The sequence below is a fragment of the Notechis scutatus genome, chromosome 4 (genome assembly GCF_049901735.1).
Source record: "Notechis scutatus isolate UNSWTSFEM ecotype Mainland chromosome 4, rNotScu1.2, whole genome shotgun sequence".
NCBI lineage: Eukaryota > Metazoa > Chordata > Lepidosauria > Squamata > Elapidae > Notechis > Notechis scutatus.
Genome location: NC_142012.1, coordinates 128957509 through 128984017, shown reverse-complemented (window position 1 = coordinate 128984017; position 26509 = coordinate 128957509). Strand labels below are relative to the sequence as shown.

Genomic DNA, 26509 nt, shown 5'->3' with positions numbered 1-26509 from the left:
TCTGCCAGGCTGGTCATACAAAGCATATGCAATTATTCAGTGTTGTCTTTTGTGAGCCCCTAGAAAGATGGCTTAGACCAGCCTGGTTTAATTCACATCAGATTATTCATTTCATTCATCTTTTAAAAAGAAAAAAAAAAAACCCCAATCATGTCAAGTTTATTGCCTTAAGAAATATTTCATGTAAATTGAAGCAAGCCAACCATCCTTCAGCCATGGGCTCAGATTATTTTAAATGCTTTTTTTATATTTTAAAAAACCCCTGTTCTTAGGGAAATATGCAATAGCATATATATTTGCGTTATTGTATTATAATGCACTTTGAACACTGATCACTCCAGGCCTTCTGTCAATTTCTTCCATTTGAATCACACAATGGTGGTTGAATTAATTCAGAAAATTTTAAAAGCCATTAGTTGTAAAATTAATTTTATACTCCCATACTTATAAGTAAAGTTTGGGTGCTATCAATCATTTATTCTATTACTCTATGTCAGAGGTTTGCAACCTTAAACACTGAAAGAGCCATTTGGACCCATTTCCCAGAGAAAAGAAAACACAGGGAGCCACAAAACCTGAGTGGCCACGGCCAACTTGAAAGCACTCCCTCCCACATGACCCCCCCCCCCCAGGCACACATGCCCAGCCGGTCATTAGGGCAGAGAACTGATTGTTAAAAAACACCCAGAACCACAAAACCCTTTTGACCCTCTCTCTTTCTCTCTCCCTCCCCCCTCTTTCTTCTCCCCTCTCTCCCTATTTCTGTCTCTTTCTGTAACTCTCTTTCTGTGTGTATCTCTCTCTCTCCCTATCTTCCCTTCTTTCTGAATATTTCTCTCTGTGTCTCTCTTCCCTTCTCTCCCCCTCTCTCTGTATCTCTCTCTCTGTGTGTCTCTCCCCTCTCCCTATCTCCCCCTCTGTCTGTGTGTGTCTCTCACCTTCTACCTATCTTGCCCGCTCTCTGTATCTCTGTCTCTCTCCCCCCTCTCTGTATCTCTCTCTGTGTGCGTCTCTATGTCTCTCCCCATCTCCCTCTCTCTGTATGTCTCTGTCTCTGTCCCTCTCCCCATCTCTGTGTCTCTGTTTCTCCCCCATCTATCTCCCCTCTGTATCTCTCTGTGTCTCTCTGTCTCTCTCCCTCTGTCTCTCTGTCTCTCTGTCTCTCTCTCTCTCTCTCTCTCTCTCTCTTTCTCCCTCTGTGTGTATCTCTGTATCTCTCTGTGTGTCTCTCTCTCTTCTCTCTCAGAAGCAGAGGCTGGGCCAACCCAGCGAGCTCTCCTTGGGGCTCTTTGGTATTCCTTTTCTTTCTTCTTGGCAACTTTTTGGAAATCCGGGCTGGCTGAGGAACAAGCGCCAGCTGTGGCAGAGACTTCCCTTCTGGTGACCCTCCTCCCCACTTCTCTTCTCATGCCCCCCCGGCTGGTTGTGGTTGCAAGAGGAAAAGGAGAGGGAGGAGGAGAGGGAGGAGGAGGGTGCCCGAAAGGAAGCCCCTGCCGTGGCTTGCGCTCGTTCCTCAGCCAGCCTGAGTTTCCAAAATGTTGCTTGAGGTGATGATGCTTGATAATGCAACAACTGATGAAGCAACTTGATGATGACAGTGATGATGGTGGTGATGGTGACGACGACAGTGATGATTTTTTGTGCAAAACCTTAAGAGATTCTTGGAGTTATTTGAAATGCCTCTATGAAATAATGTGGAGTTTGGCTTTAGAAAGCAGAGCAATCTATCATGCTGCTTTGCTTGGTATCAGAAGCTCCAGCACAGTTCTTAATTGAAAATGAAGCAGTGTACCTCCATGTGGCAAAGAACCTTGTCAAAGAAGATTGCTATTATTCTACACTTTCTTAATTATTGTGCCATACTTTCATTTAAATTTCAATTCTCCTTGGGCATTCATCTGAGCATGTGAAGGGACTGAATGGAATGGGATTACATTTCTAGCCCAAGGTCTAAAGATGACTTCTATTAATGCTGGTTTGAATTTAAATACAGCTATCTGCAAGATTTAGAGTTCTAATAAAATAAATTTGCAGGTCACACAAATAACTGTTGCCACCAAGGGGTGGGAGGGTGCATGGTTGTTATTTTACTATTTATTATTTTTATTTCTTTTATATTGTGTTTTTATTTCCTGTAAACCACCTTATGTCATTGTGAGAGAGTAGGTGGAAATATAAATTTTCCAAATAATAATAAGTATAGCCACAATCATCCAGATATGGGAACAGTTTACCTTTTTCCCTCTAGATGGATTTATGGAGATGAAAGAAAATGGGGAAATGGACTAAAAGTTTAGTCTCATTTTCTAAGTATCTGAAAAAGGTTATAGACTATGGAATAGAAAGCTACCACAAGAAAAATCATGTTAAAATTACTAAATCAACTAACTGTGCAGCGCATTCAGAAAGTATTCAGAACTCCTTCACTATTGTCAATTGTGTTATTCTGAATCCTGATTCTATTGTTGAAATTCATTTTTATCTCATTAATCTACACTCATTATCCCATAATCACAAAGTGAAAACTTAATTTTATATATGTCTGTAAATTTATTAAACATTTATTTAAAAAACTGAAATATCACATTGGTATTCAGATCCTTCACTCAGTTACTTTGGTGTGGCTTGGTAGGTGTGGCTTGATGGGCATGGCAGGGGAAGGATATTGTAAAATCTTCATTCCCACCCCACTCCAGGGGAAGGATACTGTAAAATCTCGATTCCCTCCCCACTTCTGGGGGAAGGTTACTGCAAAATCCCATTCCCACCCCACTAACCTGTTTTCCAACTCAGTTCTCATGTGCAGGACCACAAAAGAAGACCCAGGTGATCAGCTGGGACTCAGGAAGCAGAGAATAGATGGGCCAGGGCCAGTCAGAAGTGGTATTTGCCAGTTTTCCCAACTACTCAACATTTCTGTTACTGGTTCTCCAGAACTGGTCATAACCTGCTGAATACCACCTCTGGGCTCTTAGTCACATCTCTTATTAGAGCCCTTTCCCCCCTATTGTTCAGTTTGACTAGCTGATCAGCTCTCGGAAAAATCCTGGTTGTGCCAAATGATTCTTTCATTTGAGAATTATGGAAGCCATTGTGCTCTTAGAAACCTTCAGTGCAGCAAAAAATTATTGTAACTGTTAAGTCGCGGGAATGAGAGTCAGGACACCAGCATGATTTTCTATTGTTTTATTTCCTTCTAGGACTGAGCACCGAAGAAACCGCGGCAGACCTTTTTATTGTCGGGCTGTTCGCGGCTGTGGCCAGTGACGGCTCTTCAAATTTCCCACCGCCATGGACCAACCAATTGCAGGTAAGTATGCTAATACATAACACCCCTCCCCACCTGGTCTGGTCCAACCAATCTGAGCCTCGCCTACCGTACGTAATCACATAGGTAGGTGGGGCTTTTATGGGTTCTACTGGACCTGCACAACTCAGTCATGGGTTGGCCTCTGGACTGTTCAGACGGATCTGTTGTTCTTCCCATCTGTCTTCTTGGAACCTCCTGGAAGGTTGAGGAGGCCATGCAGCTCCCACCAGGAATTTCCTGGCTGGTTGAGTTGGCCTGGCTGCTCCCTCCAGGGGCTGCTTTCTGGCTATAATTCTGGACCTGTTCCTGTCTCCCCGACCTGCCTTCTTCCTTGGTCTCAGGTACGTGTTTGTGTTTCCCAACCGGGGCTAGTGTTAGTAATGGTTGTTGTGTAGTTGTCAGGGTTTGTTCTGTGATTTCTCTCGTTCATGGAGGGTCTCCCCCTCCCTTACTACTTGTATTTTGTCTGTTTGAGGGGTCTCCCCTCTCTTCTCTGGTTGTGTTTTGTTTGCTTGAGGAGTCTCCCCCCTTCCTCTATGGTCATTGTATTGTTTGTTTGAGGGGTCTCCCTTCATGGCTCTAGATCTGAGCTGGTCTATGGGCCTTCTCCGGCTCCTCCCATCCTCAGTGTCTACCCAGTGTGAATGGGGCCCGGTTATCTGGATCACTTTTGCCGGTATCCACAATAGTTCCCCCATGAGATTTTTTGCGTATACTGGGTCCCCTGTTTGAAATGTGCAACAACTACTGGAGGAGTCTGCTGGTTTTTCTGGGCTATATGTGGGGTGTAGTCTGTCCAGGTGTGATCTTAGTTTCCTCCCCATTAGTAACTCTGATGGACTTTTATTTGTTGTGGCACTGGGTGTCATGTGCTGAATGCTTAGTAGTTTATCTATCTTTTCTTGTGTGTCCCCAGGCCTCAGCTTTTGTAATGTTTCCTTTGTGTAACGTACCATGCGTTTCATCCATCCGTTCATGGCTGGGTGTCCCAGCGCTGTCAGTGCATGCCTTATCCCATGTTACACTAAAAACCCCTCAAATGTTGTTGCCATGAATTGTGGCCTGTTGTCGCATACAATTAGATCCGGCAATCCATGTGTTGCAAAAAGTTTCCTGAGCTGTCTAATGACAGCTTCTGTTGTGGTGGAGTGCATGATGCTTACCTCTAGCCATTTGGAGTAAAAATCTATGACTACTAAAAATGTATGTCCTTTGGTTGGGCCTGCAAAATCAATGTGTAGTCTTGACCATGGTCCCCTTGGTGTTTCCCATTTGTGTTTTGGTGCTGTGGGGGGTGTTGGCCTAGATTCCTGGCAGTGTTTATAAGTTGCCATCCAGTCCCCTATTTCTTTATCCATCCCTAGCCACCATATGTAACTCCTTGCCAGGGATTTCATTTTTACAATACCCGGGTTCCCTCATGTAACAATTCTAGTATGCGTTTCCTTAAAACATCTGGTATGACCACCGATACCCCCATAGTATGCACCCCTTCAGCATTGAGAGTTCTGTTTGTCTATTCCGGAACGGTTTGGTGGTCTCGTCATTCTCCATTTCTGGCCATCCTTTTTCTACCCAATTTAAAATCCACACCAGGGTTTTGTTTCTAGCCGTTTCCCTAGCAATGTCTGCTGCTATTATCGGTAGGTTTTCTAATGTCTCTGTTTGAAGGGTTGATGTAGTTGGTGCTGGGTCGTCTTCTATGTCAGGTAGAGGGCAACGGATCAGCACGTCAGCATGATTTATGTCCTTTCCGGGTTGATAGGTTAAATTGTAGTTGTAGGCAGCCAAGAATTCCGACCACTGCTTCATTTGTGCTGACAGTATGTTAGGTGTAGCTTTGTTTCCTGTGATGATACCCAGGAATGGCTTGTGGTCTGTGACAAGTGTGAAAGTTCTTCCGTAGATATATTTGTGGAAACATTTTATTCCAGTGACATCGGCCAATGCCTCTTTGTCTAGTTGGATGTAGTTTCATTCTGGCTTTGACAGAGTCTTTGAATAGACTGATATGGGTGCTTCTTTCCCATCTGGTAATACGTGGATGAGTATAGCACCGACACTGAAAGGTGATGCATCGCAGGTTAGTGTTATTGGAAGTGTTTCGCTGTATTGTATTAGTATGCGGTCTGATGTGAGCAAGTTTTTTATTTCCTGGAATGCCGTTTCTTCCCGTCGCCCCCAGGCCCAGGTTGCTTTCTTGTCAAGCAACCTGTGTAGTGGTTCAACAATGGTTGCTTTCTGTTGTAGGAATATATTATAACAGTTAATGAGTCCTAAGAAAGCTTGCAGATCAGTTTTATTTGTGGGTCTGGGAGCTTCTTTGATTGCTCTGACTTTATTTTCTGTGGGGTGGATCCCTTCACTGTCTATCAGGTAACCTAGGAATTCAACTTTGTTGGCAGCTAATTGGCACTTCTCCTTTTTTACTTTTAGTCCCGCCTCTTTGAATTTGCTAAGACTTCCCTTAGGCGGTCTCACAATTGTTCTTTGTCCTTGGCTGATACCAGGACATCATCAAAGTATGGTACCACCCCTTTTATCTCCTGTAATAGGTGTTCCATTAAGCTCTGGAACACCCCTGGGGTGACGCTGATGCCGAATTGTAGTCTGTTGCATTTGAATGCCCCCCTGTGCATCACGATTGTCTGAGCTTCTGCTGTTTTGGGGTCAACAGGCAACTGTTGGTATGCCTGTGCGAGGTCTAGTTTGTGAAGATCCCCCCCCCCAAGGGAATGTAATAGGTGCTGTACCACTGGAACCCGGTATGCACTTTGTTGGAGTGCATGGTTAAGGGTTGCTTTGTAGTCCCCACAGATGTGCACTGACCCATCTGGTTTAATTGGTGTAACAATTGGGTTTTCCCACTTTGTGTGGTCAATTCTGAAACCCATTGATTGATGAGCTTATCCAACTGTTCATCAATTTTCGGTTTTAGCATGAAAGGAACCTGCCTCGCCTTTAATCTTATAGGGGCTATGTTTGGGTTTAGACTAAAAGAAATTGGGAATCCCGGTACTTGCCCAGTTCTCTGTCGAACATGTCCCGGAATTCTTCCATTAGGTCCTCTTCCCACTCTGCCTCAGTGATGCTGTTTATCCCTGTGACTTCGATTCCTAATGGTGCAAACCATTTGAGTCCCAATAGGCTGGGTTGATTTCGGTCGACTATGGTTAGTGGAAGGATTCTGGTGTATTTTTGAATTGTACTTTGAATTGTCCGGTAACTACTACGGGAATTTTGTTTCCCTGGTAGTCTTTCAGCATTAGTGTTTGTCTTTCAAGTCCTTCCTGGCTTATGTCCGGTATCAGTCTTTTTATGGTGTCCCACGATACCACTGATAAGTATGAGCCTGAGTCCACTTCCATCTGGCACAGCTGGCCTTCTATGTGACCTGGATATATACTTTTTGGTGTTTGTCATGTTGGAGTGTCCGATGGTCACCGTTTGGTGTGTTTCATCTCTTCCACTGCTCGTCTCTTTCCCTCGCCCGTTTCTGTTGTCTTGATTCCAGCGGCTCCCTGTTTGTTTCTCCCTCTCTCGGGGGGTATTCTATCTTTGTCTAGGGCCGTAGTTTTTCCTTGCTCGTCATGCCCTAGCAATATGTCCCCGCTGTTCACAATGTCTACAGATCAAATCTAGGAAATGTCATTCGGAACGTGGATGGTTCCCCTCACAACCGGCACAACGAAATTCCTTCCTTTTTCTGTTCCAGTCTTGTCTGCCCTGTTCTGAACAGAGTTGATTTACCCCTTCTTCTTCCTCATCATCTTCCAATGGGGACTCGATGTCCTCATGGTGAGTTGTGGTGGTGTTTTTTGTGGTTTCCATTGGCGCTTTTTTCATTTTCCGCATGGCAGCCGCCGATTTCTGCATGGCTTCTGCCACGGTAGCTTCTTCTATTGCTTCTTGGAGTGTTATTTTGGGTTTTGTTAATAATTGACCCTGTAGTGTAAGATCCTCAGCCCCAGGACTCTCATGGCTCCATCCATATTTATGAATTCGCACGCCCCAGCGATGTCCCTCAGCATTGCAATGAAATATCCAATGCTCTCGCCTTCTTTTTGGTCGCATCGATAAAATTCATGTCTTTTGATTAGGCAGGAGACAGTTGGTGTGTAGTGAGCCCTCAGTATTCTTTCCAGGTCCAGCCAGGCCATTGTTTTCACATTGGTGGGTGCTGTAACACTTTGGCCATCTTGAATACCACAGGCCTGCAATGGGTGAGGAAGACGGCTCTCTTCCTGTGTGCAGATATATTATGGAGGTCGCTCCCTTCGAGGAACATGAGGAATCGGTCGATGTACGATTCCCAGTCTTCGGTTGCTGGATCGAACGGTGTGGGTGGTGTGTTGTTTCCGGCCATTTCATCTCGATGCATTGCCGGTGTTCGTCAGTTGCCACATGCTCGCTGGTTCCCATTGTCTCAGTATCCCACCTTCATCGCCAGTGTTAAGTCATGAGAATGAGACTCAAGACACCAGCATGATTTTCTATTGTTTTATTTCCTTCTAGGACTGAGCGCCGAAGAAACCGCTGCAGCCCTTTTTATAGTCAGGCTGCTCACGGCTGTGGCCAGTGACGGCTCTTCAAATTTCCTGCTGCCACAGACCGACCAATTTCAGGTAAATATGCTAATACATAACAGTAGCCTTGCCCAGATCTATGCCTCACAATAATTCTGTCTTTGGCCTCTGCAGGCAGTTTTTTGACCTCATGGTTTTTGCTCTGCTTTTGCTCTGCTACAGTATGCATTGTCAGCTGTGAGGCCTTCTACAGAGAGTTGTGTGCCATTCCAAATCATGTCCAATCAAGGATCAAAGTATACCCAATCAATCAAAGTATAGAAACATGTCGTCTGAGCTAAATTTCAAGTATTGTTGCAAAGAGTCTGAATACTTATGCCAATGTGATATTTTTTTATTTTTAATAAATTTACAGACATTTCTAAAATTCTGTTTTTACTTTGTCATTATGGGGTACTGAGTGTAGATGAATGAGAAAAAAAATGAATTTCAACAACTGAAGAATCAGGCTGCAGCATAACAAAATTGACAAAAATGAAGGGAGTCTGAATAGATTCTGAATGTACTGTAAATCTCTGCATAAAAGTAGCATGTTTACTTAAGTTCTAATTTTTATATGCATAATCCTGTTTATATTCCAGATATTCTGGATATTTTTGTCCATATCTACTTTACTCAGAGGCCTTCTCAGACACTTCACTTCATGAGGACTCCAACTAAGTAAATTAGTCCACTTTCTAACATTTGGGGGTCTTTGTGACACATCTACCATCACATGGGGAGTGCAGTGAAGCAAAGATATGTCATTGTGAAGACTGGACTCCATTAGAAGGCACCAAAGAAATAGAAGATGCAATAGAATTGCTCAATTCTTTCCACATGAATGCCTGAAGAAGCACCCCTTATGGGGTTTTAATCCATTTTACTTGATCCCATAGTTTTTTGCAAGAACCCTCTGCAAACCCTCAGAAAATTATGGTGAGGGTGCCCAAAGTTCATTGTTCCAACTTTTGAAAGATGGTTAATTATACTAAACCAATACCAAAATAGATTAAAATTAAGGAAATACAACTATTAAAATAATTACTATTGTTATAATATCCCTTGTGGCATATTCTCCAAGTAGCTAAACACCACAGGGCCCTTTACTCTGGCATGATATCATACCCTACCCTCAGGGGTGGGATTCAAAATTTTTAACAACCGGCTCTGTGGGCGTGGCTTAGGTGGTGGGCATGGCTTGGTGGTCATGTGACTGGGTGGACATGGCTTGATGGTCATGTTATTGGCTGTGTGTGGCCAACTCAATATCACTCACATCGAAGCACACATCTCCTCGCCTGGCCTCTCATGACTGTGGGGATTCTGCAACAGTGTGTGAAAAACAGTCATAAGTCACTTTTTTTGGTGCCATTGTAACTTTGAATGGTCATTCCACACAAGCAAAGTACCAGCAAAGGAGAGGAAAAAAAACTCCAGAGGCGTTCCTGAGACAGAAAGTGTAGTCCGGCCAAGAATGTAATAAGGGATAACAGAGAGGCAGTTTCTGTAAGAAACCAGAATGTTTCCTTCCTGCCTTCCTTACAGGATTAGGCCAGTAATTTCTTCTAACAACCGGTTCTCCAAACTGCTTAGAATGTTAACAACCGGTTCTAGCAAATAGGTGCGAACTTGTACAATCCCACCCTTGCCTACTCTCAGCTGTCTTTGAAGGTTAATATAGGAAGACTCCTTGGAAGGTCCAATGATCTTGTGACTCTGGACACACAGAAATAAAACAGAATGTACTTCTCCAGTGCCTGCATTATACAGATATCATGTTATCCTTCTTTCACCATTACTACAGAAATATCCAGAGTGTACCAGCAATTCTACATCTGCCTGCTGCTTTCAGATGCCAACACTGCTGCAACATATAAGGTGCCAGATTCTGTGCAACAGCAATAGCAAGCAGCCATAGAAGAAGCGGCCGCAGAAGAAGGCGAGGCAGGTGTTGGGATGTGCAAGGCCTGGTAAGTAGGGTAGCTCCAGCACCCCTATCCCCACCCTAGCTTATTTTTTACCTGTGTGCCTTGCCCTACCTCCCTGCACCCTGGGGTGGATGGGGTCTTAATTAGAGCTAATTTTGTGGGTGGGGCTTAATTTGATTGCATGTGCTCAAAAACATGATAGGGCTTTTTTTCAAGGTGGGTTGGCTTTTTGGAGATACATGGTACATATACACATACACATACACCCCCCACACACACACACATATAATATTTTATCTTTAAAAATTATTATTACATTATTAAATAAAATTATTATGTTTTATGCTTTTTAATTGTCTATATTCCACCCTCCTTTATGCTGTTCTATGATTATAATAAAGATTTGATTTCATATTATTTGATTTGATTATTGTAATCATCTCTATATTAATCTCATTTCTAAAACTGAGCATCTTGCTGCCAGAAACACATTCACAAACTTTAGGTTCCAAATTAGAAATAATCCTGAAAGAATTCAAGTCTGATTGTTTTCAAGAGAAAAGTAAACCAAAGATTATTAAGAGAAAAGAGATCTACATCATCAAAAGTTGGTCTCCAGCTGATTCGCAAGACTTTTTTTGTGTGTATGAAGACAAAATTTGCAACTCTTTAGTGTACAGAATCATTTGTTCTTTGCATGCATTTCTTTGTGCATAATTTTCCATTAGGAAAACTCTTAAACCGGAAGTGAAAGCAGCTCTTCCCTGAAGCTTTTTCAAAGCCTGAGGGTTGAGATGTGGGAGGTGATTGTATGTTAATCATTGTGAAGTTTCATGATCTCTAATCTTGGAAGCTGTTACAGGGTCTTTGGCTCATAGAGACAGAAAATCCTATGAAGAAATACTGGAGCAAAAGCAGAAAATTGCTAATCAATAAGAAAGTGATTACATTCCGAGTTATAGGCATAACACAGAAATTAAGCTTAAGAGAGAACATTTCTATGAATAAAACAAATTTACTCATCTGCCATAACTTAGCTGCCTCTCAAGCGAGTTATTAGTTTTACCACAGTGTGCATTATCACGTATCAGGTCTGAAGGAAATCAGTCCAGTGGTTTTAAATTTATGAGCACTGAGATAGCCAATTTCATGGCTGTGTAGTAAATGAGTTTTCCTTTGTTGTTTATGTATTCTGTTTGCTGCATAATTTTCTCCATGCCCCCCAAAGCAATAAAAATAAAATAATCTCTGCCCATCCCACCCCAAATTTATATATCTAGAACAGTATCATAAGAATATTTATCCTATGATAGTTTATTCTGATATTTTAATAATAAAGGTTGGCTTTAGGATTCACAGGCAACCAAAAAGGATATTTCATTTATTCAATTTAAAAAAGCAATTAAAAGATTACATGTGTAATTTCAAAGCAGAGACTGAAATTCCAGATTGACTTTCAAGGTATTAAGTCTGTTTTAACTGGATTCTAATGTTTTTGTGTTTTCTAACTATAAAATTAGAATACCAAAGGTTTTGCCTCATAAGTGGTATAGAAATGAATAATTCAATGAATGTAAAGCACCTTGCATTAAATCAAAAGGTCTAAAACTCTGATTATAATTTTTTTAGCTAAAATGTGCTTGTAATTTTGATGATGAAAATTTTTGTATTTACTTTGTCTTTCTGGTTTAATTCCTTTGTTTTTTGTAAAAAGTTTTTTATTTTTTATATTTCAAAAACATCTCTTAGTGAACAACATGGTTTCAGGTTTCACATTTCCATACGAACATGAGCTTGGTTACATATTCATCTTTGACATTTGGTTAGATTTCATATTTTATAAATTTTCTCAGATATTCTTATATTCTTCAATTTTATTTTATATATTTTCTATTCCTTTCTTAACTTATTTCTTTTTATTTTAAATAGTTCTCATATCTTCATATTCATTATACTTTACATTTTAATCTGTCATGTTTGCAATTTCATCACATATTCTTATTTCATTATTCCAAAAGTTCCATCTTAATTCTAATAATTCAAAAAGTTTCCCCTTTAATTATTAATTTGAGTGTACCATCCCTTCTTCTGGTTTAATTCCAATGTGGCTGTAAGCCTAAATACATCCAGTCAGTCCCTTATTCATATTGTCTGAGAGAAAAACTGTCGCTCTGGGAAAGAATGTTTATACATGGGCATTTGTTAGTTAGTTTATCTTTCTTTCTTTCTGCTGTAAAGGTTCCGTTCGCACATTCGTGCTAGTCATTTCTGGCTCTAGGGGGCAGTGCTCATCTCCATTACAAAGCTGAAGAGCCAGCGCTGTCCAAAGATGTTTCCATGGTCATGTGGGTTGCATGATTAAATGCCGAAGGCACGCAGAATGCTGTTACCTTCCCACCAAAGTGGTCCCAATTTTTCTACTTGCATTTTTACATGCTTTCGAACAGCTAGGTTGAGAGAAGTTGGGACAAGTAATGGGAGTTCACTCCATTATGCAGTGCTGGGGATTCGAACCACCGAACTGCCAACCTTTCTGATCAACAAGCTCAGTGTCTTAGCCACTGAGCCACTGCATTCCTTCTTCTTTCTACTGTACAATTGTACAAATATGCAAAATGGACTTGGACCTGTTAATTGACTTTAGCATATTAGAAATGAACATTTTTATGATTTATTGTGGAAAAAACCATTCAAAAAGAACAATGTAAGAGGTTAACTGTAAACTTCATTAAATAGGTATAGTATGCAAATAAGAGGCAACTTAAAAAGCTACGCTCTCTGTTTTAAGCAAAAGAAAATGCACTGTTGTGCATAAGATTAAAAAAAAAGATATATCACAAATCCACTTCCATAAGAATACCCATTGTGCTTCCTATTAAGTCTTTTAAAATATATACACAAAGACCTAAATATTGTTCATGGCTTTCCTTTTGAGTTACAGAAACAAAAGCAAAGGTAAAAATATTTTTAGAATATTCTAAAACAATAGCAAAGACTTACCAAGATTTTGATTAAGAAATTTATAAACAAATACAGGACACTGTAAAAAATTGAAAGACCAAGATTCTGCTGAAAGTGCTTTTGATGCTATTTGGAATTTATTAAATAAATAGGCCAGACCTTGTGGGAATGTTAACTGTTTCACATTTAAAAAAAGAAAAAATGGTGAATTTACACAAAAAGAAAAAAAAAGAAATATAACATGAGGTTCACCAAGGAATTAAAACTACAAAAAGATAGATTGAACTAAAACCTTGAGGGTATATAGAAAATATTCATATACCACAGGGGTGAACTCGATTTCATTGAGGGTCCCATCAGGGTTGTGTTTGTCCTTGGGGGCCGGGTGGGTGTGGTCAGGATGGGTGTGGCCAGTTTGACAACACTCATGTCAGGAGTGCCTGTGGTGGTCCAAGTGCTCTGCCAGCGAAAACGGAGCTTGAGAGGCTGTGACAGCCTCCTGAAACCTTCTGACAGCAAAAATGGAGCTCCATTTTCACTGGCAGAGGGTTGCAGGAGGCCGTTGCAGTGTCCCAAGCTCTATTTTCACTGGCAAAGGCACTGCGGGCCAGTCCTTCGTTGTTTCCAGGGTGGCCCCACAGGCCAGATTTAAGCACCCTGTGAGCCGGATCCCACAGGCCTTGAGTTTGACACATACCACATCTCAGCATGGATGGGAATTCAGAGCAAGCCATCTGGACATGATTTTAGAGTATGCATAGGAATATAGAGAATTAAATGTTCCTTCAAGATACTATTGTCTGAAGTCATACAGACATATGGCTCATTTTTTCTTACTGAGCAATGTATTAATTACTCTCCCAATGCCATATTTACATAATTGGGACACTTTCATCAATACAAATAATATTATTGCAAAACTGACTCATGCAAATAAAGTGGCCCTTGCTCCACTCCCAAAATGAGGCTCCCAGTCACCCTTTCAAAGTTGATTCCACAAGGGCTGCCTACCACCAGCTCCAGACCTCAGAGATCTTCTCTTATCTCTTCAAAAGACCAGGGATAAAGAATATCCAAGGGTGGGGCCCTTCTTACCCAGGCTATGAGGCAATGTATACTACTGAAAATAGTGGAACTAAACTGGTGTTGCTGCTAATAAATTGCTCTATAGCTGATTGGAAACTTTGAAAGAATCATTTGAAGTTTCTAAGCCTGTAACCCATTTTTATCAGGAATTGAATGGAATTAATAAATTTGGCACTAGTCATTTATGTGCTTTTTGGAATAACGAGCTTGAATGTCATGTCTGGGAAAGCCAAGAGAGCTAGTGTGATATGGCAATTTAAAAATTAAACTGGCACCAGGGAGACACAGTTTCTAGTCTAGCCTCAACCATAGAAGTTCACTTATGACTTTGGGCCAGTCAGTCTCTTTCCACTCAACTTTCCTCAAAGAGTTGCTGTTGTAGCAAAATATGAGAGGAGAGGGCATTATGAATGTTCCCTTTTGCTCCTGCATGAAAGCCAGAATATACATCTAACAAAAAGATAAAAAGCCAGTGGCAGAATGCTTAAATAGTTTGAAATTTATTACCTCTGATTTTAAAATGAGTTTCCTACAATAAACTAAATGCTTAATCAAAGAATATTTCATAAAGATTGGTTGTAGTTGTCTTGCTGTTGAAGATGCTATTCAGGAACTGGAATATTAACTCAAACAGTTTGGACTTGTCTTATTATTGCCACATTTTGGATTGAAGAAAAGACCATTAATAAGACTCTGAATTAATTCTGAGTATTAAAGATGCACATGTTCTCTTCGCTGTATCACTAATATCTCAAATATATCAAGAATTGTGAACTGCTCAGGCTTTGGGTCTTCCTAAAATAATTTATATGTCACACTTTATTTGCTGATTGTGTGTTGATTGTTGATATATGTTGATTATTATTAGTTCACATAGATTCACTTATATCTTATTTGCTTACATATTCACCCATGGACAAATACTACTTAGTGCAGTTAGGCAGTTTGGTATATTCTACATTCTGACAGATTCAGAAGATTGTTATTAGTTATTATAATTTCACTTAATAGTAATTTCACTGTAAGCACTTATTGGATGAAATTACCTATATTTCTTGGACATAAATATTTGGGTGCTTTGCTACAATTCACCAGATACCTACATCTTAAATCTATACTTATTTAACAGATACAAATACTATTGATTTAATGTATCCACATGCCCAGCTAATTGGGTAGATCAAATCTACTGTGTGAATATATTAAGAATCTGGTCTTGTTCAACATTTATGAAATGAAAGAAATAAATATCATGAATTACAGTTTAATAATACAGTTTAAATAAGAATTACAGTTTAGAAAGATCATTCTTTCAGAACTGGATGTGCCAGAATCAAGCATAATAAAGGTCATCTATGCATGGTAACTATGAAAACAAGCTATATGGTAGCGGACAAGGAAAAAGGAGAAGCAAAATGGTATAAAATCAATAGCTTGTTTTATTTTTATTTCAACCTAAGTTTAAGTTATTTACATAGATTCTCAAGAGTTCATAAACACCTTTCTTTGCTGTTTTCAATTTGATTTTGTTTAGGCCAGAGGTTGCAAATGTGTTTTTGTTCAGTAACTGCTGATACTGCTACTTCCACACAAGAAATGAGCTGCCTTTTCATGAGTGCCTCATAAAACAGGGATTAAGAGCACTTTCTTAAATGCAGTTTTTGTAATAGCCCAATCCAATCCCTTTCAATCAAGCAAACTTCAGTGAAAATGGACAGGCTAAACTGCCATTCTGTAACCCACAGGACAAGTAGCATCACTTGTGCAGATAGTCTGTCAGCAGGTGAGGAAGATTCATACTGCTTTTTAATTGCCCCTGGCAACATTCCATGTCCAAACTGCCTCAGCCTGGCCAGAGTCATTCTCCTTCACCTGTCTTTTCAAAATTGATTCTTATTCATTTTAATAACTTAGGGCAGAGTGTATGAAGAAAGGAAACATTTAAGAAATTCACAGGTAGATCACGTGTCACTTCTTGATTGATTCATACAAGTAAGTAAACTGGTGAAAGTCCTTGCTGCCATTAGTAGCCTAAGCACGCTGCCTTTTTGGTGGGGTATGTGTGACGGGGAAATAATTTCTGGGAATTCTTTTTCGCCATTTATAAAAGGAGACCTACAGTTTACCATGTCCTGGATTTTGGAAAAGTTAGAGTGAGCTATTCACAGACCACTCTTCTGTTTATAGTTCACCATAACCTTGATAACTAGCTCTTTTCCAAATTCCAGGATGTGGTGAATTATATTTCCCCTCTCATAAGTGGCATCAGAGAACTTCCATAAAATATTGTCATGCATCCATGAACCATAAATTCATGTTTAAGAAATCACAGCATTTGGAAAATGTATGCATTTGGACCACCCATCTCATGATCATGAGTTTTCTCCTTTTTCTTCAAGGACAAAGAATGCTGTGTTTGTTCAAAAACCATGTGCTATGCATAGGGCATTTTTGATATCAAAGAGAATGTTATGCAAAATCCTGGACAAAAAGGTTATGTTGTCCTATTTAAAATTTCATGATTGTTTCATGATTACAAGTCCAAGAACACATACCTGTTGCTGCAAATAATTAGGAATAAATACAGCATCCATTTCACTTTTGTCTTGAATTTCATGCACTTTTAATGTTTGGGGACTTTTCGTCTTCATGCAAATAAACATGTTGGTGCGTCCAATTAATTATGAGGAGTGGATTGGAGGCAATAATTAAAAATCACTGCTCATAGGTATAAAGAAAGTTAATATAAAGAACCAGTGATCCAGAGTGCACTATAATAACTGGATAATGACTCCAGTAACCCTTTGCCATTGGTTGACGGAAAGCATTAGATTTTTCCATCTCCAAACTACTATAAATCAAAACTATATCCAGTTTGCCACTATACAATGACCACCATGTGGAGTGTAGCACAGTGATAGTGACATATATTTTATATATAGACATTCTTTCCCTTCATATCTTAAGGAACTCAGCCAAGTTTCATTTTTTTTAAAAATGATTTTTCATTGGATATTTTGGTTCATTCCCAAAGTCCATATTTTGCAGAGAGAGTATCACTGGTTTGAAAGAGAGATCAAAGAGGCCATTTATGTCAAAATTGAACAACCCTCTTTCAACAGAGAGGGAGGGATATGGCATCATCTACCTCCAATCTACAACACAGTCCTTTAAACGGTTCCAAGAAGGCTCCACACCAATTTGCACCACTCACAGGGCCCTGATGACACAGATAAACCTCCAGGTGATTTAAGGATGCACTAAAAGAATGCAAATGACCAGCTGTCTGCAAAGAGTATAAATCCTTCCCTTCCCCAGCATCCAGTAAGAGTGAAGAAGCTTCCCGGATGAGAAATGAAACATCTTCAAAGAAAAACCAGAAAGTCCAGTTGCCTCTTAGAAAAAGCATATTTGGGACAACCATGACCTGGATGACTGAGATACTAGGTATCCTCCTATTCACATTGTATTTCTTTATTGTATTTCTTGCAATAGACCACTTAATGCCCACTCTCCTTCTACCAGCATATCTTACCATTTCTTCATATACTTTTACATTTATAACAAGCTGTCTACCAAGGTACACTAGCACACTTTCTTAAATCCTTGCATTGGATATAAAGGGACTGTGATGGCCTAGCCCCAGACTAAGCATCAGCCTAAGCATCAGCAGCTTAAATCTCAGAATTGCTCTGAGCATCAGCCTGGCCTTATTGCTAATTCATTTAAAGAAAACAAGCAGCTTAAATCTCAGAATTGCTCTGAGATTTATAAGTACATAACATTTTCCTTCCTTCCTTCATTCACTTTTTACTACTTATTCTATTTTCCAACTCACAATCTTCCATATGCTTTAGTCATAACCAGGTGGGCTTAGAGATATTGATTTTTTTTCCATCCATCATTTGTAATACCTTTAGTAAAACAGATAAGGTATAGATTACTTTACCAGCCTTGATCATTCCCATACCACATGCAGCATTTGTTGTTAATGATACTGGGTCAGTCTGGCACAAGCACAATAAGGTCAATTTGGCCCCAAATCTTAGAACAGAATAGCTTTGCACACTAACATATAGTTTGTTTGCTTCCCACAAAGTAGGATACATATGTTATGCCCATATACTTTAAGGATGCCCAAATGTAAAAGAAAATAGGAATAAAATTGAAAGAAATCTTAAATGAGTATTTGTCATTCCTGAATGCATATGACCTAAAAAGAAAAACACTGCACATTTTCTGATACTAAAAGCAAGAAATATACAGTATGCAAATCATATACTGCAGGAACCAGAAGTCTTGTTAGAGATGAAAGAAAAAACACTATAATTGTGTGTGCATTTATGCATACACACATGCATACACAGTTATTTTGCACTCCACATAAAACTGCATCTTTGCACAAAAAGCTATTCCAGGAATGACAGTAAAGACTAGATGAATGAATAGATGAAGGGATAACTCAGCTACATACTTAATAGCAAGAGATTGTGCTTTTCATTAAACCAATGTTATGATGGACAGAATTCTGATTGGATCAAATTCTAAAGAAATACTTGAGAAACTGTTGCAGGAAGTTGATTTGCTTTCAGACATTGGCATAAAGATAGCAAGAACTCATGAAAAAGCAAGAGCATAAATGCAAATTGGATATAACAAAGGAATGCATGACATTTGATTTGATTTGGCTCTGTTTAATAGTGAGCCTCAGGCTATTGCCTGAGATCCAGAATGTAACCAGCAATCCTGGCCATTGATATAGTGTTGTCACAAGATACCTGAGCAGAACAACAGGAAGGTAACTTACTTACTTATTTATTTATTTATTTATTTATTTATTTATTTATTTATTATTTATTTATTTATTTATTTATTTGGTTTGTCAATTGCTTACAAAATAATAGGTATAAGTAAAAACATAGTTATGAATACATGGATACATATAAGAAAAATAAATAAAAGAAACAATAGGACAGGGACGTAGGCATGTTGGTGCGCTTATGCACGCCCCCTACAGACTCTTAGGAAAGGGGTGAGGTCAATAGTAGACAGTCTAAGGTTAAAGTTTTTGGGGTTTGGGGAAGAATTCCTTTCTTTTGCATATTTTCCCTACAACTTCGACTAGGTGATTCCAGGAATTATATAAATGGTCATCCTGGAGCAGCTCCTCCAGTCCATGGCCGGCCGGTGCACCTGGGTGGAAGAGCAGGTGCTCTGGGATGACCAAAGGGCCAGTCCTGTGACTACTGCAGCTCTGGAATATGGATACCGACTTTCTCACCATCAACCTAGTTTTGCATTCTGCCACATTCATCAGTTACGAATCAGTCTTAATTGGGCCTTCCCTATACCCAAGAGTTTAAGGCTCTCCCGCTCCCCTCAGCTATTTCACTCACTCATTCATTTTTATTCGTATATGCATCTTCTTCAGAGTTTTCTTTTTTTAAACTTCTACAAATCTTGGCATCGCCACAAGCTGATTGATTCTTCCCTCTTATTTATTACAAGTGACATTTTGGCTATATCAAGATTCACATTCAGTAAGAATGAAGTTGCTATAAATATATAGGCTGTCCTGAATTCTGCATGAATTATATTGCTGCATGAGATTCAAGAGCTGCCAATTGCCATATCTATGGTCATCTGTGTTACTGACATTCAACAGCCACTTGTTTGTTGGCATCATATTAACCACTGGATGAAACAAACAACCTGAACAACTTCTTCGTGTTGTTTCTTCCATCTTCCATAATTACTAAGTATTACAGTGGATAATGTTATTTATTTAGCACAGTGCCAATGACACATTATAATGGGCCTCCATCTGGAGAAGGAAGGGTGCTTCAGTATGAAACTAGTTTGAATTCATTATAAACCGGTACTGCGTGGTTGAAGTATATCCACTAAGATTATCAAACCAGTGACCTTGATGCAAAATATATCACATCACATTTTCCTATGAAAGTAATAAACACAGTAAGCAGTAAACAAAACAATCAGAATGTGTCTTGGAAATAAATGAAGAGAGTGGATGATAGATGGTGAGCAATTAAATGTACATTATGGGATTGGATGCATGCAACCAAGGACATTATTTTTCTTTCCAATTGATGTTTCTCAAACTAGTAGCAGAAAGATCAACAACAGACTATTGCACATTAATTTTGCAACTATTATTCTCCTTAACACAAATCTATAGGATTACAGCATTAAATGCTAAGTATATTTTGGGTACAAATCCAATGAGAACTGCAGAAAAACATACCTGTACCAGAGGATGATATGTTTATAAAAGGTTAGATAGTATACAGGAACACATTTCTTCATAATATTAGAACTTGTTATCATCTACTGACTATGGTTAACAATAGATCCAAGATTAACAAAAGAAATAACTTACTTATACAACAGAAAATTAAATGCATAGAATGCAAAAAGGTAGTTCATCCTACCACCTGACTTCCAGTACAATGTGTTGTATGTTATTATTATTATTGCAATAGAATTCATGTCTGACCACAATTCTGGAATCCAAATAATTCCAGACAGCATGACCAATGTTCATACCAATAGGGAATAGTGAGATATGAAATCACAATATGTTTGGACAATTACCTGATATGCTAAATTTAATTGCTCTAAATATTTTATAAATGGTTTTTAGTTTCAGAACTGGTGAGGTAATAAATTGGCAACATGACTGGACAGTTTCCATATTTTCATTATTAACCTAAAACAGATGACATCAGACTGGAAAGAGTATGCATGTATTTGTTTATATGTGAGTCTTGTGTGTGTGCAATTAATGTTTATTTATCATTGGTTCAGGTGCACAAACTTGTCCAGATGCAATTTAAATACACAATTTGATTTGCTTCAAATATTCAGATTAATAAAAATGCATGTGTATGCACATATGGAAAAATCTGTGGCATCTTCAAATTTTCAAAAGCATCTGCTTTAATAAGAAGATTTGATTCAAATGGATTATTCAATTTAAACTTTCTAATCAAATCTTCAGATCAATGTTTTGTAAAATCCTATTAATTAGTATTAAACCATCTGGAAAAGTTTGGAAAAAAGTTAAGTTGCATGCTATAAGGTGGTTTTTTTTTTTTTTACTTTTTTTCAAATGTGGAAAACAATCCACTCAGAAACTTTTACTATGAAGATTGTTCTCAGTCATTGTTTCTCCTGAACAATCACTTAGCATTAGCTAAACTGTCCAATACTTATACTTGAACACAGAAGGAACTAAAAGATCAAATGTCTTAAGACTTCTTTCAACTGTCACTACTCCATTATCCAGTCTTGCTACAATAACTGGTTGCTTGTGGTACCTCATCATGTTCTCTCTCTCTCTCTCTCTCTCTCTCTCTCACACACACACACACACACACACACACACACACACACACACACCACACTCTCATCCATATACATACATGCATCTTTTGGTGTAGTTTAGAACAGTGGTCGCCAACCAGTGGGCTGGGGACCACTGGTGGTCCACAAGAAAATTTTGGTGGTCTGCAGAGAAATGTCCCCCCCAAAGCAATTAATCCAGGCTGCGCAGGAACACAAGACTGCACTGCCCACATGGGCCACCCACCCGCTGGCCCTCACCTTTCGGCCGAGTGCAAACCTTACCTTGGGTAGAGCCACGTGAGCTGAAACTGGAAGGTAAGACCAATGGCGGGAGAGGGAAATCCACCCCGGGGTGGCTTGCTGACATTGGTGGGAAAGTCAGTCCCATATTCCAGAGCTGCAATAGTCACAAGACTGTCTTTGGTCATCCTGGAGCAGCTCCTCCAGTCCATGGCAGGCCGGTGCACCTGGGTGGAGGAGCAGGTGCTCTGGGATGACCAAAGGGCCAGTCCTGTGACTACTGCAGCTCCGGAATATGGATACCGACTTTCCCACCATCAGCAAGCCACTATCAGTCAAAATTCATATTAGTGGTCCGCGGGATTTAAAATTATGAGTTTGGTAGTCCCTGAGGTCCAAAAGGTTGGCGACCCCTGGTTTAGAACATAACCTGAGAGCAGGAGCTGTCATATCACTGACACTTGCAAACTGCTAAGGACTGGAACAATGGACATGCAACATTTAAGTAACTACTGTACTAATCCTAGGAAGCAATCCAGAAAGTAGAATTTGAATTACATCTTGGTATCTTTTTCAGTGGTTTCAGCATGTATTTTCTTATCTACTAGACAATTGATGACTAAAGACTTGAGACTGCTGACAGCACTGAAAAGAATAGTTGATAGGAGAAAGAGACACGGAAAGATAACTTACTGTGACAGTGGTCCTTGATGCTCTCTGAGCTTCGTTGTTTTCTTCCAGATGTTTCATTACTCAAACTAGGTAAAATCAACCATGCTAATAAGGAGTGGGGTTTGCTCGCAATTTATATGCTAGTGGCTTGCCCTGTCAATGTTGGTCAGAGTGGTCTTGGAGATTATTTGGTTGTTTGGCTGTTTACTTTTACCTTGTTTGGCAGTTATGTGTTTACTTCTTGTTTGTTGGTCTGATGTTAATTTTGGTGTTAATCTATGCTCATCTAGTGTTGAGCATCCTGGTGAGGAGGTGTTTTGGTCTTTTTGTCTACAGGGATTCTCAATCATCTGGCTCAGGCCCTTTTCCAAAGGCACCTGGACTTTCTTGTTTTTTTCCTTGAAAATATTTCACTTCTTCAATAAGCTGCTTAGTTCAGTTCTTTTGGGTTTTTTAGTTCCCTTTTTGATTTGTTGAGTATCTCTTTTGCATAGTATGTAGATGTGTCTACTGATGGCTAATTTGTCAGACTGCAAGGCTTCCAGGAATTCTCTAGCATTTTTGGACTTGACTTGGACTAGGATGTCATAGTTTCTTAGTTGAAACTATGATTAAGTTTGTCCATATGTTGTGAAATTAAAGACTTTTCCTCGTGTTTTCTGACTACTAGTCTTTGTACTGTATGTTATATATTTGCATACTTACCTATGATAGGTTGGTCCATGGTGGCAGGAGATTTGAAGAGCCGTCATTGGCCACGAGCCGCAAGCAGCCAGCTATAGAAAAGGCTGCTGCAGTTTCTCCGCATGCGATTACTAGAAAGAAAATAAAAAGGAAAAAGTTAACTGGGTCTCGAGTCTCTTTTCCCACAATGCAACACTGGTGATGAAGGTGGGATAGTGAGACAAAGGAGCCCAGTTGTGTACATGGCAATGAGGACCGAGCAAGATGAAATGGCTGAGAACAATTTGCCACCTGCACCATTCAATCCAACAACCGAAGACTGGGAATCCTACATCGACTGATTCTCATGTTTCTAGAAGGGAGCGATCTCCAAGGAGTATCCGAAAATAGGAAGAGACCCATCTTCCTCACCCACTGCGGTCCCACAGTATTCAAAATGGCAAAGGAATTGGCAGCACCCAACGATGTAAAGATGATGGCGTGGATGGACCTAGAGAAATTACTGCGAGCCCACTATGCACCAACCATTTCATGCCTCATCAAAAGACACGAATTTTATCGGCGCGACCAAAAGGAAAATGAGAGCATTGGAGATTTTGTTGCAGCACTAAGAGACATTGGCAGAGCATGCAAATTTCTAAACATGGACGAGGGCATGAGGGACCGCGTGGTCCTCAGATTAAAGGACCTTACACTACAGGGTCGACTACTAACAAGACCTAAGATAACATTGAAGGAGGCAATAGAAGAAGCCACCGCAGCAGAAGCCACACAGAAATCGGCAGCCACCATGCAACAAATGAATAAATTACCAAAAGAAACCCAAGAAGACACTAATCAAACACGCAATAAGACACCAGATGAAACAAAAAAAACTACCACCACAACACACCACGAAGACATTGAATCCCTATCAGAAGATGAAGAGGAAGAAGAAGATGTAAATCAACTCCGGTCGGAAAAAGGTAGACGGGAGTAGAATGAAAGAAAGTCAGAATTCCATTGTGCTGGGTGCGGAGGAAACCATCCACGTTCTGAATGCCATTTCTTTGATGCTATTTGTAGGTATTGTGAACGGCGGGGACACATAGCGAGGGCATGCCGAACTAGAAATAACTATGGCCCTAAACAAAGATGGAATACCCCCCCCCCAGAGGGAGGGAAAAGCAAATAGGGAGCCGTTGGAGTCAAGAAAACAGAAACAAGCGACGGAAAGAAGCAAACAGAAAAGAGGAAACACATCAAACAATAACCATTGGACACTCAAACTCAATCAATGCAAAAAAGGTACATGTGCAAATCACCATAGAAGGCCAGCCACGTGAGATGGAGGTGGACTCAGGCTCATATTTATCAATGGTATCATGGAATACCCTAAAAAGACTAATACCTGATATAAACAAGGGAGAGCTTGAAATACAAAAACTCACACTAAAGGACTACCAGGGAAACAGAATTTCTGTAGTAGGTACCAGACATTTCAAAGTTGAATTCAAAAAACACACTAAAGTCCTTCCATTAACAATAGTCGACAGGGATTGACCCAGCCTAGTTTGCACTATTAGGAATTGGAGTAACTGGAATAAACAGCATTACTGAGACAGACTGGGAAGAGAACCTGATGAAAGAATTCCAGGACGTCTTCAATGGAGAACTGGGCAAGTACCAAGGGTCCCCTATTTCATTTAATTTAAATCCAAATATAGCCCCCATAAGACTAAAGGCAAGGCGAGTTCCTTTCGCGTTAAAACCAACAATTAGATAAACTTATCACACAGGGAGTATTAGAACCAATAGACCACGCAAGGTGGGAAACCTCAATTGTTACCCCTATTAAACCAGATGGGTCCGTACGTATCTGCGGGGACTACAAAGCAACCCTTAACTACATGCTACAGCAAAGTGCATACCCAGTTCCAGTGGTACAGCACCTATTACATTCTTTAGGGTGAGGTAAAATCTTTGCGAAATTGGACCTTGCGCAAGCCTACCAACAATTATCAGTTGACCCAGAAACAGTGGAAGCACAAACAATTGTGACACACAGGGGGGCATTCAAATGTAACAGACTGCAATTTGGAGTTAGCATGGCCCCGGGGTATTCCAGAGTTTAATGGAACTCCTATTGCAAGGAATAAAGTGGGTGGTACCATACTTTGACGATGTATTAGTATCAGCCAAGGACAAAGAACAACTGAAAGACCACCTAAGAGAGGTCTTTAAAAAATTTAAAGAGGCGGGACTTAAAGTAAAAAAAAGAGAAGTGCCAATTAGCCACTGACAAAGTTGAATTCCTGGGATACCTCACAGACAAAGGAGGGATCCACCCCACTGAAAACAAAATCAGAGCAATAAAGGAAGCTCCCAGACCCAAAAATAAAACAGACTTGCAAGCCTTCTTGGGACTTATTAATTTTTACAATGTATTCTTACTACAGAAAGCAACAATAGTAGAACCACTACACAGGTTGCTTGATAAGAATGCTATTTGGACCTGGGGGTGACGAGAAGAAACAGCATTCCAGAAAATAAAAAACTTACTTACATCAGACTGTGTGCTAATACAATACAGCGAGACCCTTCCAATAACATTAACATGCAATGCATCACCATTCGGCATAGGTGCCATACTCAGCTACGTATTACCCGATGGAAGAGAAGCACCTATCGTATTCTATTCAAAAACTCTGTCTAACCTGGAGCAGAATTACAGCCAACTAGATAGGGAGGCATTGGCCACAATAACAGGAATAAAATGTTTCCACGAATATATCTATGGCAGACCTTTTTCACTTGTCACAGACCATAAACCTCTCCTAGGAAACAAAGCTACACCTAACATACAGTCACCGCGGATGACGAGGTGGTCTGAATTCCTAGCTGCCGATAACTACAACTTGATCTACCGACCAGGAAAGAACATAACACACGCTGACGCCCTGAGCCATTCTCCCCTATCTGATTTAAACGATGGTCCTGCACCAACCACATCAACCCTTCAAATCAAGACGTTGGGAAACCTATCCATAGCAGCAACAGACACTGTTATGGAAACCACGAGAGACAGAAACTTGGCGCGGATTTTAAATTGGGTAGGTAAAGGGTGGCCAGAGACTGCAAGTGATGAGACTGTTAAACCATTTTGGAATAGACAAACGGAACTATCAATCTTAAAGGGATGTATACTATGGGGGGATACGGTGGTCATACCGAACAGGATGATCTGTTAAGGAAACAAATACTTGAATTATTGCATGAGAGTCACCCGGGTATTGTGAGAATGAAGTCCATGGCTAGGAGTTATGTATGGTGGCCAGGGATGGATAAAGACATAGGAGAATGGGTAGCAACTTGCAAACAATGCCAGGAATCTAGACCTACACCCCCTTCTGCACCTATACACGAATGGGAAACACCTAGGGGACCATGGTCTAGAATACACATTGATTTCGCAGGACCAACTAAAGGACACACATTCTTAATAGTGGTAGATGCTTACTCAAATTGGCTAGAGGTAAGCATCATGCACTCAACCACAACAGAAGCTGTTATTAGACAACTAAGGAAACTTTTTTTAAAAAAAACAAGTTTTATTAGTTTCAGAAACAAACAAATCATCATCAACCATTACATATTTGAACCTTTTTCCATTACAAATTTTACAAGTCAGATAAAACCCTATCTTATACAAT

The 26509-nt window shown here is 39.9% G+C and overlaps 1 long non-coding RNA gene across 1 annotated transcript; it reads left to right on the top strand.

The window, feature by feature from the left end:
• Positions 1-3218: 3218 nt before the first annotated feature.
• LOC148130908 (uncharacterized) lies at positions 3219-9848 on the top strand. Its single transcript, XR_015749116.1, has 3 exons — positions 3219-3310; positions 7826-7935; positions 9683-9848. It is a non-coding gene; the product is annotated as an uncharacterized LOC148130908 (long non-coding RNA).
• Positions 9849-26509: the final 16661 nt, after the last annotated feature.